This window comes from Notechis scutatus, chromosome 3 (genome assembly GCF_049901735.1).
Source record: "Notechis scutatus isolate UNSWTSFEM ecotype Mainland chromosome 3, rNotScu1.2, whole genome shotgun sequence".
Classification (NCBI taxonomy): domain Eukaryota; kingdom Metazoa; phylum Chordata; class Lepidosauria; order Squamata; family Elapidae; genus Notechis; species Notechis scutatus.
This window is the reverse complement of record NC_142011.1, coordinates 133472612-133486327: the sequence shown is the minus strand read 5'-3', so window position 1 is coordinate 133486327 and position 13716 is coordinate 133472612. Positions and strand designations below refer to the sequence as shown.

The window sequence follows — 13716 nt, the reverse complement described above, 5'->3', positions numbered from 1 at the left end:
GGATATCTTGTGAGGTGAGAGACACCAGCTTTAAGTGGTGCAAATGGATCTAAGGATTGCTTTTCCTGTGTGTGCTTTTTCTGGAGAATTTAAATGACCTTTCTGCTAAAGGGTTTCACTTTTTGAGCAAGAGTTGGCTGCTTGATAGTTATCACTGCATTTTAACAATATTCATTTCTCAAGGTGCTCTGGCACCCTGACTGATTTGTAACTCTGGCTTGCAGGTATTTTTAATCTAATGATTGGTATTTAGGGCAGCTTTTTGCAAGCAGAGAAGTTTGTTGTATTTTTGTACAGGTAATCCTTGACTTATAACAGTTCATTTAGTGACCATTCAAAGTTACAATGGCACTGAAAAAAGTGACTTATGACCATTTTTCACACTTATGACTGCTGCAGCATCCCCACTGTCATGAGAGGCCAGGCGAGGAGAAGCACCCCTTGACATGAGTGATGTTGTGTTAGCCATGCCTACCCAGTCACATGACCACCAAGCCACACTTACCAACTAAGCCACACCCACAGAACCGGTTGTTAAAAAACCTGAATCCCACCCCTGGTGTTATGTCATACTGTTTGTCAGAATAAGTGTTGTAGTAGTTATTTTGTCTCCACTGCCTGTAATGCTTCTCACATTTAACTGTGAATCAGACTTTTTAGAAATTGTGTACTGAAGACATGCAGAACTTATCTGATACTATAAGAATGAATGCCTGATATGTGCTTTAATTAATGTACACAATTTTGGCATGACAGATAGGAAGAAAAAGTTATATATACATATGTATGTATGTATGTATGTATGTATGTATGTATGTGTATGTGTATGTGTATGTATATGTATATGTATACACACACACACACACACACACACACACACACACATATATACATACATACATACATACATACATACACACACACATTTTATATATATATAAAATTGCACACCAGACAGGAAAGCTTATTCCACTTAGAACCAAAAATTCCTCTATCTTACTTTGAATATTAAAACAAATGTTTGTCACATAGCATTATTTGGCTAATTTTACTTCAGAACAGATATTGAATGAAGACACTATCACATCAATAATAAAATTTTTAAAAGTTTGACCTTACTTTCTTTCTGTTAATAATCTCCCAATTATGTTTAGAAATCTATGTATATCAATGCTATACATGTTGGGAGTCCCAAGCTTATACTGTATCCATTTTCCTCCATATATATATATATATATATATATATATATATATATATATATATATATATATATATATATATATATATATATATATATATATATATATATATATATATATTTGTTTTCTGAGGTTCTCGTGGGTATTTGTATGTGGATCTTTGGTTATTCGGGTTTTCTCCCGCGTAAGATTCAAAGTATCTAGGCAACGTTTCGATGAAGTCTCATTCATCATCTTCAGGCTTGCTTCTTCGGCTCTGTGCTTCTCAGAGTGATGTGAGCTTTCAGCTGCTTCTTCCTTCTAACTGCCAGTGGGGGTGTGACTTGACTGGGTGGGGGCTTGGCTGCGTTCCGATTGGGTGGGGGTGTGTTCTCATTGGTTGGAGGCTTGGCTGTGTTCTGATTGGTTGGGGGCTGGCCGTGTTCTGATTGGCTGGAGGCGTGCTCTGTTCAGGTGGGGGCTTGGCCGTGCTCAGGCTAGTCCCAGCTGCTGGGGGATTTGAGCTGGTGAGCTGGGATCTTGCTGTTTGGCTTTGAGTTCGTGGTCGTGCCACATCTTCATGGTGGGGGTCAGTTCGCTTCATGTATGGCTCAGATGGGTTTGAAGTGGGTAGTGATGCAGCTGCAGTGCGGCTTCTGGTCTGTGGTCGTGTCTCATCTTCTGTGTGGGTGTGAGTCTGATTTTTACGTGGAAGTGTGGTGGTGGCATCTTGTGTGGCCCTCGTGGGTGTGGGTCTGGTGTCATTCATCATGTTGGGTACTGCCTGTTCATGAGGGTGGGTTTCCAAATGGCTGGTAAGCGGGAGGTGTCATCTCTTTTATTCATGCTGTGTGGGCGTTTTTCTATCTCTATGGCTTCTCTGATTATTCTGCTGCTGAAGTGTTCAGTTTTGGCGATAGTTCTGGTATTTTTAAAGTCAATCTCATGTCCTGTGGTTTTGAGGTGTTGGACCAGGGAAGAGGTTGGTTCTTCTTTTTGATTGAGTTCTTATGTTCTTCAACGCGCTGCACTTATTCTTCTGTTAGTTTGTCCAATGTATGTGGTGAGGCAGGCAGTGCAAGGGATTTCATATACTCCTTGGTTTTCTAACTCGATTTTGTCTTTAGGGTTTCTAGGATGGTGGATATTTTTCTGTTTGTGCAGAATGCTGTTTTAATGTTGTGTTTTTGGAGGATCTTGCTGATTTTGTCTGTAGTGCCTTTTATATATGGGAGGAGGGCTTTGCCGTTCTCTTGTTCTCTGTCTTGGATTTTGGTTGGGGTTTCTTTTTGGATTAGGTGGGTGATCTTCTTTCTTTGAAATCCATTGGCTGTTAGTACGTTGGTGAGAGTGTTTAGTTCGGTTTTTAGGTGTTGTTCATCAGCTAAGCATTTTGTTCTGGAGATGAGTGTCTCAGCTACGGAATTGATCTGTGCTGGGTGGTGGTGTGAGAGTGCGTGTAGATAGCGGTTTGTATGTGTTTTCTTTTGGTAGATGGTGTGTCCTAGGGAGCCATTGGGTTTTTGTATACCAAGACATCTAGGAAGGAAGTTGATTGTTAGCTTCTGTTTCCATGGTGAATTGTATTTTGGGGTGTAGGCTGTTGAGGTGTGTGAGGAAGTTGTTCAGTTTTTCTTTCCCGTGTGGCCAGAGTTTGGGTTTGTGATCACTCTGAGAAGCACAGAGCTGAAGACAGAAGCCTGAAGATGATGAATGAGACTTCATTGAAACGTTGCCTAGATACTTCCAATCTTTACGCGGAGAAAACCCGAATAACCAAAGATCCACATACAAATACCATGAGAACCTCAGAATATATATATATATATATATATATATATATATATATATATATATATATATATATATATATATATATATATATATATATATAATTTTGTGAAGCAATTATAAGATAACAGGTATAAGTATAAACATAGTTATGAATACATGAAATGGATACATATAAGAAAAATAAAAAGGAACAATAGGACAAGGATGGTAGGTACGTTGGTGCAATTATGCACGTCCTCTACATACCTCTTAGGAAAGGGGTGAGGTCAATAGTAGACAGTCTAAGTTTAAAGTTTTTTGGGGAAAAAACCACAGAGTCAGGTAGTGTATTCCAGACATTGACCACTCTGTTGCTGAAGTCCTATTTTCTGCAATCAATCTGAAGAAGAAGCAATCAACCTGAAGAAGAAGCAAATCTTCTTCAGAAGTTCTTGTAATAATTAATTCAGTAATATGTTGGATTTTTGTTTAAATTAATTCAATTGCATATACACCATTCTTGCTGTTTAACGTAGAAAGGAGGAATATAAAATAACTGAATTTTTTTTTTAAAGACACCTTTTCTCACACTTTAAAAATAAACTTTTTAAATGTGAACCAAAATATATTTGAATATTGTAAATATATTCTTCCTTTAAAAAAGAATGCAATGTGCATTTTAGTACAAACATTAGAGTTGTGGAGAGAAGTAAGTAAAGACAAAGTCTGACTAAAGACAGATTTATTTGTGTAGCACAAAAAAATAATTTTCCTCAAACAATTTAGAGGGTAGAATTTAAATATTGAAATATTAATCTCAAAACTTTATTTTTAACTACAGTCGTGTACCTTACAATTTGAAAGGCACTATAATTTATCCATCTGAAAATATTAATCAACAATATTTTTGTTGTAACTATGAATTATATGAGTTGTATAACTAATGCACAGAAGACTGCCTTTTTAAACATTTATCGCAGTTTTAAATTCGAAAGGCTTCCCAGAGTAGCTTTTATAATTTAATATCTGAACACTCCAAAATACTGGAGCACTTTCTGTCTTGTAAGATTATCAAATTCATCTAAATAAAATGCACCATATCTTAATCTTTGTTAATTTGAAGAGAAAATACAACAAACACCTCCACTGAAGACCAAGCAATAGCCAAAGAATTTTGAGTATATGGAAATATACTTAATTTATATTTTCCCAAATTATTACATGAACCAAAATGTGACTATGACATATTTAGACTTTTTTATTCTATTTTATGGTATGTTATATGTTATGATATGTGGTTACAACAATACATTTACTTCTTTTTAAACTTTTTTTCAGAATACTGAGGTGCCCTTCTCCATTGAAATATGCAAAAATTGCATGTATCCTTTGAAGTAATACATTGAAATGTAGTTTAGGAAGCTTGCTTGAGAGATACATATTAAAATATTACAATGTCTAAAAATGCATACGCATACATTAAAATGTATATGTATTTTCTTATGGATTTCAAAAAGGAAATGTGAAAATGAAATGTAGAAACGTAATAAAACAAAATAAGGCTGTGGAAAAATAAGAAGTGGATGAAATTAAACTGATGGATTGAACTGCTCCTAAAATAGTCAGAATAAAATGGATAATCTGAAAGGAAAAGAGAGAATAGAATCCTTTATGTAAATTGGATTATTATTATTTTTAAAAAAGAAAGAGAATTCACTAGAGCATTTTGTGTAGCTTAAGTACAGAAATACTATTCAGTGATCAAAATCAAACCTGCATACAGTTTAATGTATAAAATAATCAGCAATATTTTCCCATTTTAATTTATATTGTAATAGTAGTCAAGTATTCTATACACATTCATGTTCAATGTCATTTTTAAAATGTATTTCTTTTTCCTTATGACTAGCAGATGCTTGATGAAATGCCTGATAATTTTGCTACATACACTTTTAACAACTCCAAATATATTATATGGCAACATAACCTTGATAGCTCAAGCAGAGTGACTTAAAATGATCAACTGAGAATATTTGAAAGTTTACAGCATGAGATCCTATCCATGGCATATTGTATCTGGCAACTTTTATAGTATCTCATGTTTATAGCTTGCTGAATTTCATTATTAAAAACTGTGTTAAGATATGCCAAATAGGTATGCTTTCCTTCTAGGCAGAAGCCAGTATGTGGCTTCCTGTGACAGGAAAGATGTAGCTTTCTCTTTACAAAGGCCCTGGGAAAAACTTGGGAAATTGCACCTATTAAGAATTCCTCACATTTTCTCTGCATTCCATAACAAACACAAGACTTACATAATCCAATTAGCTACTTCATTTTTAGTTTTCTGTGCAGCTTCTCTTGACCATTTTCTTCCATTTTTCTAAGTGATAAGCCTTTATTAAACTTATTATATATATATATATATATATATATATATATATATATATATATATATATATATATATATATATATTCTTAAGTTTTCGGTACTTACATGTATGGTGTTACGTCATATAGTTGTTCTTTTAAAGTTGTAGCAACGTTTCAGCAGAATCTCATCTGCCATCATCAGGCTTCTGTATATATATATTAGGTGTATTAATTTTTTGGAGTAGTTTCCCAGTAGATCTCAGTTTTTTCTTTGATGGTTTTTCTTCCATGTCCTTTAGAAATATTAATACAGAGAGAGATTACATGCATGGTATGTTTGTGTGTGTTTGCATGTATGTGTCTATGTACGTGCATATACATATACATGCATACACATATCACAAAGGTGTTTTTTTTCTTCTTCAAAATGGCAATTGGACTGTTTTTCTTTGAGGAAGAAAAGGAAAATGTTTCATTTCTCATCCGAGAAGCTTCATCAGTTCTGATGGCAAGAGGATAGTTTCTGATAGGATGGTGAGTGTGTGTGTGTAAGGATTATATTTCTTTGCATTCATCTGGTTGTTAGCGCTTTCTGAGAGCTGTTGACCAGATGACTGCAAAGTCATCCCACCACTAACCTTAACCCTAAGCCCCCCCCTTCCATCAAAATCTATTCTTCCATTCCCCAATTGTAAAAAGAAGAAGAAGAAGAAGAAGAAGAAGAAGAAGAAGAAGAAGAAGAAGAAGAAGAAGAAGAAGAAGAAGAAGAAGAAGAAGAAGAAGAAGAAGAAGAAGAAGAAGAAGAAGAAGAAGAAGAAGAAGAAGAAGAAGAAGAAGAAGAAGAAGAAGAAGAAGAAGAAGAAGAAGAAGAAGAAGAAGAAAAATCCAAGGACAAAATGGACCAACTGGAAATAACTACTGAAATGATAAGCAACAAAGTGAAAAAAGTCAAAAACTGGACATTGCTTGGCAAGGATCAACTGCATGCCCTTTGGCTCAAATACCTGAGCAGCCTGCACAAAAAAATGGCTGAACAATGCAATGAAATGCTGCAGACAGGAAACATCAGTGAATGGCTAACAGCTGGGAAAAAGTACTTGATACAGAAAGATCCAGCAAAAGGGGGCAAAACCTGCAAATTACAGGCCAATAATGTGTCTGCCAACCATGTTAAAGCTGCTGACTGGCATCAAAGCTGACAGGATCCAGGACTACCTAGAACCAAATAACAACTTGCCAGTAGAGCAGAAAGGAAACAAATGAAGAAGCAGAGGCACAAAAGATCAGTTCCTGATTGACAAAATGATTCCAGAGAACTGCATAATCCAAAAACATAAATAAATCTGCATACAACTTGGACTGACTACAAGAAAGCATTTGATTCACTACTGCACAGCTGGATCATTAAGTGCCTGGATCTCATCGGAATATGCAACTGCATTGGCACTTTCACTGCAAATGCAATGAAGCACTGGGAAACAGAACTGTTCATTGGAAGTGAAAGCTACAGACTGGTCAACATCAAAAGAGGGATTTTCCAGGATGATTCTTTGTCACCTCTGCTGTTCATCATTGCCATGACCCCCCATCAACAATTTTACAGAAAACTAACCTGGGTTATCAAACTGCTAAAAATTCACAGAAAATCTCTCACCTGCTCTACATGGATGATCTGAAGTTATACAGAAAATTGGAAATTGAAATTCAGTCACTGACCAATACAGTTTGAATTTTCAGCACTGACATCAGCATGGAGTTCAGTCTGGACAAATGAGCCACAGTGGCACTGAAGAAAGGAAAAATAATAGAAAGTGTTGGAATCAAAATGCCCAATGGACCAGCCATCAAGTGCCACCAACCTGAAGCCTACAAATACCTGGGTATACTGCAGCTGGAAAATATTAAGCATGGGCAAGTGAAAAATGTGGTCAGCAAAGAATACACACAAAGGGTCAGAAGAATTCTAAAAACCAAACTGAATGGCGGTAACACCATCAAGGCTATAAATACCTGGGCCATACCTGTCCTCAGATATATTGCTGGGATTGTAAACTGGACACAGGCAGAGCTGGACAGCCTGGATAGGAAAACTGATGACCATACACTATGCACTGCACCCACGTAATGATGTTGACAGGCTATATTTGCCCAGAAAAGCAAGCGGCAGAGGACTTTTGCAAGTGAAGCAAACAGTCAAAAAAGAAAAGCATGCTCTGGCAGATTATGTGAAAGACAGTGTTGAACCAGCTTTGATGGAGGTCAACAATAGGAAGCTGCTCAAAGTGCAGCAAATCAAGAATCAATACAGGAAAACAGCGATGCAAACTTGGGCTGACAGCTGATGTAACAAAGCACTGCATGGACAGTTCCTTGAAAAGATCCAAGGAAAAGTAGATAAGGAAAAGACCTGGTTATGGCTGACCAAGGGAACACTGAAGAAAGAGACAGAAGGCCTAATTCCTGCAGCCCAAGAACAAGCCATCAGAATGAATGCAATCAAAACCAGAATAGAAAAATCTGCTGATGATCCCAAATGAAGACTCTGCAAAGAAGAGGATGAAACCACTGGTCATATACTGAGCTGTTGCAAGACAATCGCTCAGACTGACTACAAACACTGTCACGACACAGTCATTCAGATGGTCCACTGGAACTTGTGTCACAACCACCATCTGCCTGTAGCAAAGAACTGGTGGGATCATAAGCCTGAAAAGGTAGTTGAAAATGAGCATGCAAAACTATTGTGGGACTTGGGACTTCCGAATACAGACTGACAAAGTTTTGGAACACAATACCCCAGATATCACGATTGTGGAGAAGAAAAAAGTGTGGATCGTTGACATTGTCATACCTGGTGACAGAAGAATCGACAAGAAACAACTTGAAAAATCACCTGATATCAGGACTTGAAAATCAAACTGCAGAGACTGTGGCATAAAGCAGTGCAGGTGGTTCCAGTGGTAATCGGCACACTGGGTGCTGGGCCTAAAGACCTAGGCAAGTACTTGAAAACAACTGGTGTTGACAAAATCACCATTGGTCAGCTGCAGAAGGCCACTTTACTGGGATCTGCTCGTATAATCCGCTGACACATTACGCAGTCCTAAATGCTCTGGAAGTGTTCCACTAGTGATTTGTGTTATCTTGTTTGCTGTGTACACTGTAATTTTTGGGAATAATAATAATAATAATAATAATAATAATAATAATAATAATAATAATAATAATAATAATAATAGTGGGAACATTATCTTCCAGGTGTTTATTAAACTCTTGCTTTCACTGCCCAGCTGTATTTGATAAATTTTATTTGCTAAGTTACAAATATTGGTTATTGAGCTGCGTTTCATAAGTTTTGCTTGCTATGTTGCATTTTAATCAATCAGACAAACAGCAACAATTAGGTTTTGTTTTTTGTTTTTTGTTTTTCACTAGAGATAAAGCAGAAAATGAGCCAAACATTTAATAAAGCTGATAAGCATGAGTTACAAAATTTTACTTTTAGATTTTTTTATTTTCAAACAGTTATAAGAATAGTGATCTTTATTTTTCTGGTATAAGTAACCTAAAGTTTAATGTCAATTTCTCAAATATATTAAGATGGATATTATCCCAAATTCCATGTTCCAAAATATTTTCAAAGTAGTTTTCAGTCCATGCCCAGAAAATCCAATGAAAGAAGAGGAATGGAATGAAAACTGTGAATAAAAGTTAGACAAGACTCATTATAGAAGACTTAACTTACTTTCATGATTAAAATCAAAGGCCAAAAGTTAAGGAAAATATTAAATATTAAATTACTAAAAATAAATAAAACAAAAGCTTTAGTATTATAATGTAGTACACAGTAATGAAAGTAACATAACAAAGGAAGATTGGAGAAAATAATTTGAATTAAGATTAGCCATATGATCTTATAAAGTAAAAATTATATGCCACATTTTTATTGCAATAGTGATTAGCAGAACATGACAACATTCCTGGAAATCTTCAGCAAAACTCTGAAGGTAAAAAGTGGAATGCTCTTGATTTCTGCCCAGCCAGGATAAGCTGATAGGAAGTAGACACCTAAGTGCTATATGCCAAGTATCATAAAGGGAGCAATAGAATAAAATGTGAACAACTGTTTCAGTATTTGTCTCTGAGCAAATACAGAAGTTCTGTGAATAATAGATATTGTTAAATATTGCTTCTGTCAATATAGAAGCAATGGAATTAAACTTGCATAGCATGAGAATTTTTTATATGTGACAAATGTGATATTATGTGCATTTTATTGAGAGCCCAAAGGACTATATTTTGAAAAGGCTGATATGTTTTGAAAATGAAGTAATCCAACAAAGAAAACATTCATACTACCTTGGTAAATTCCGACTTTTATTGTTGGCTGCAGACCAACCAAACATGAGTGTCACTAGCTGTCTGTCTAACAAAGATGATGTACAAATTGTAAGATGATCCAAACTCTGTCAAGGACCTTGGAGTACTCATCTCTAATGATCTAAGTGCTAGAGCCCACTGTAACTATATAGCCAAAAAGGCATTAAGAGTTGTTAACCTAATCCTATGTAGCTTTTTCTTGAGTAATATCACACTACTAACTAGAGCATACAAAACATTTGCTAGACCAATACTTGAATACAGCTCATCAGTCTGGAACCCGCATTACGTATCTGATATTAATACAGTTGAGAAAGTCCAGAAATATTTCACAAGAAGAGTTTTCCACTCCTCTACTCATTGCAGAATACCTTATGCCACCAGACTTGAAATTCTAGACCTAGAAAACCTAGAACTACACTGTCTTTGGTCCGATCTAAGTATAGTGTATAAAATTATACATTGCAATGTCCTGTCAATGAATACTTCAGCTTCGACCGTAACAATATAAGAGCACACAATAGATACAAACTCAAGGTTAACCGCACCAAACTTGATTGCAGGAAATACGACTTCAGCAACAGACTGGTCAATGTCTGGAATACTCTACCTGACTCTGTGGTTTCTTCCCCAAACCCCCAAAACTTTAACCTTAGACTGTCTACTATTGACCTCACCCCTTTCCTAAGAGGTCTGTAGTGGACGTGCCTATTGTTTCTTTTATTTTTCTTATATGTATCCATTTCATGTATTCATAACTATATTTATACTTATACCTGTTATCTTACAATTGCTCGACAAAATAAATAAATAAATAAATAAATAAATAATAAATAAATAAATAATGTGAAGTTGATGTGAAGGAGAGACAATTGTGACCAATGCTGTCATATTCATATTCACTCAATAAAGTAGATGATGCTGTAGAAAATAACATTTCACTATCTTATACTTACATAGAAAGGCCACTTGTACTCCTACTGAAAAAGACTGTAATCTCTTCCATTTTCTATATCGTATGGTTTTTAATAATTTTAAGTATGGATAAAGTGAAACCTGAGTGAATGAGATTGGATTTAGGGTTTGGTCAGCTTGAAAAGATAGTAAGTAAACAAAAAGATGCTTTTCCCCTCCCTCCCCTCTCTAAACTCAACCACTGGCCAAAAGGCTTAGTTTTCTGTGAGTTCTGACTTTATAGATATATCAACTTTAATTGATCAATCAGTCGATTATGTGCCAGCAAAGTTTCTTTTTTTACTCTTCATCAGGGGTGTTTTTCTACCAGTTCTGTCCACCTCTGTAGAACTGGTAGCTCTAAAGAGCAGCAGACATAGAACCGGTTCTGTCTGCTGACGTTTTTGCTCACCCACCCACCTGGGCTCTTACCTGATCTTTATTTCCTGATTTTTCAACTTCAGCTGCCGAACGAGGCACAGCTGCAGTTAGAAAAGCAAGAAAAGAGGGCTGTTTCAAAGGCTTCTTGTCTGCAGGTAGCTGCTGCTGATGATTTACAGGCGCGCAGCTCGCAGCCTGCAGGGAAGCTCATAAATCCCAAACTGGTAGTTAACCCTGTTGTATCCTACCCCTGCTCTTAGTGACCATATTGAAGATGGATATTTGTCTACTTTACTGTCCTTATATTACTTAGATCTTCAGTAATTAAAATATCTCTTATCATTCCTGAGAACATTTTAACAGGATTGAAAAGAGTTGGAAGAAGAGAAGTCTAGAGAAATAAAGAAGTTTTAAGTGCTAGTTTGCTGTTGCAGCAGAACCTAGGTCTAAAGTCTTGCAACAATCTGGGTTTTTTTGAGTTATAAGCACATAGATTCTTTTACATAAAAAAGAAATTAGTTATCAGGCATATGACGTATGAAGAATAAGGCTTGTCACTCAGTAAAATACAAGTTTTAAAACAGTGCAAGACAAACCAGCATGTTTAAAACTAACTGTAAAAACCATAGAGATGAAAAAGATCATTAGTGGCATGAAGAATTTAGTAAATAGGATAATGGGACAGATTTTCTGAACAAGCTGAAGCCAGCAAAATAGAATAATTAGAGACACTACTACAAGTGAGTGTTAAAATTGTAAGCATTTTAGTGATAATTGCTTCAAGTGAATGCTGAATATGGGCTGTAAACACTGAAAATGCTTCTCCACAACTGAAGGGATAAATTAGATTCTGAAGAGCTTTTGCTGTACGTTTTTGTCATTTAGATATTATGGAGAGAACTCTGCTTTGTTTCTGATATGCTCCAATGCAATGAATTCCTACTATCCTTGAGCAACTAAAGTTTTCTACTGTAGAAAAATTTCAAAACATCTTGTTAAGGAATAATGATTTTTCTTTAAAACTTTCCCTCCTTATTTGTCAGAAATCTAACAAAAGGCTTCTGGTACTGTAATCTTATTTTGAAAGCACTATTGGGTTGCACATATGGCTGTATCTGATTCTAAGCCAATAGTTCAAATAACTACATTTTCACATTAATGTGTTTACGTGTGGTTAAAGAGTTAAATTAACTTTTTACCTTTATTGGTTCATGTTAGAGCAGGGGTTCCCAATCCCCAGGCAGTGGCCTATTTGCAACTGTGCTGCATAAACAGTGAACTGGAGGACACATGTCTGCTTGCAGCTTGACTCAGACAAGCAGCAGGCTGGTGCATCTGCATGCACAATTCAACAAGCATGAGCGGTGGGCTACTGTACACACAGATCGTGTGTAGCTCAACTTGCAGTTGAACTGCATATGCATCTGCATCCACACCAGCCCACTACTCATAAAGCCCAGTTTCCTTCTACTCCTCCCAGCATGGCTGCCAAGCCACAAAGATTGGGGACTGCTAGACTAGAGAGTACAGTGATCAGGTTATTTACTGATTTCCAGCACATGGTTAAAAAGGAGCAATTGCCACATTGAGCTGAAGAGTTATGATGCTTGAACTTTCATGGTGGAATTGAAACATAATTAGGATTACCAAATTAATCAGAGTCAGAATTCAGTATGTATGACTACATTGCAGCTATGGAAATCAAGATGGAAATATTCTCTCTCTCAATGTTAATTCTCATGTTTCTGTGTGTAAATAATCCAAATAATCCTAAGGTATATTTTTCCCTTTGCCCTTTGCTTTTATACCTTTTCAGTTGCAATAGCCATGAATCTTCCAGGACCATTTAGATGTATTGTACAACCTCACACAAAGAGTTTTTGATTAAGAGCTAAAATAAAGTCTTCTTTTTGTCTTTGGAAAACCAAGTCTCATAGTTCTAATAAAACCTGGCAAATGTACTCTACATTTAATATCTTCTGCACAATCAAAATTAGGAACTTTTTTCATTGTACCTCATTAAAAAATAATCAAGGACTAAAAGACTGCCCAATGTGTCTGACCCCAGTGATAAATTATAATAAACCACAAAATCTAGGATTTATAGTGGACATACTGATTGACCCTTTATTTAAACCAGAAGTAAAGGAGTCATCTATAATCTGATCACCATGGTGATTTCAACGTGGCTTTAACTCAAAATGCCTGATGATCTACTGTGCCCTATGATCTATTTAAAATTTAATAAATTCAGGCTAAGTACAAGTGGGGTTATTTAATTAGTATTTTCTAATATGTGTTCTCGATGTAATGCATTTACATGTTACTTATTCTAACTTTTCAATTTTCATTAGAATTTATTTTCAAAAATCCCATAAAATGTGCAAGTATAACAGCAATAGCAGCAGCAGCAGCAGCAAAAACTTTCTATTTCCTAGCAGCTGTGTTTTTTTCAGCTAATATCATTTTTTAAAAATAGATTTACTTTAAAATGATTCTAAGATATTTCAAATTGGTCTACCAAATAATAATAAAAAAAACACTTGGTGGAGGACTTCTAAGTAAGTTCGTAGGAATTTTGATTTTGATTTTTTTCTTTTGAGGAAAGCATTTTAATTCTTGAGCACCTAATTTCTGTATGAATCAGAAGGCTGTTCATTACAGTTGTTTTCTGCATGT

General features: G+C 35.7%; 1 pseudogene; it reads left to right on the top strand.

Annotated features, from left to right (window-relative positions):
- Positions 1-7415: 7415 nt before the first annotated feature.
- LOC148131398 (uncharacterized) lies at positions 7416-8411 on the top strand (annotated as a pseudogene).
- Positions 8412-13716: the final 5305 nt, after the last annotated feature.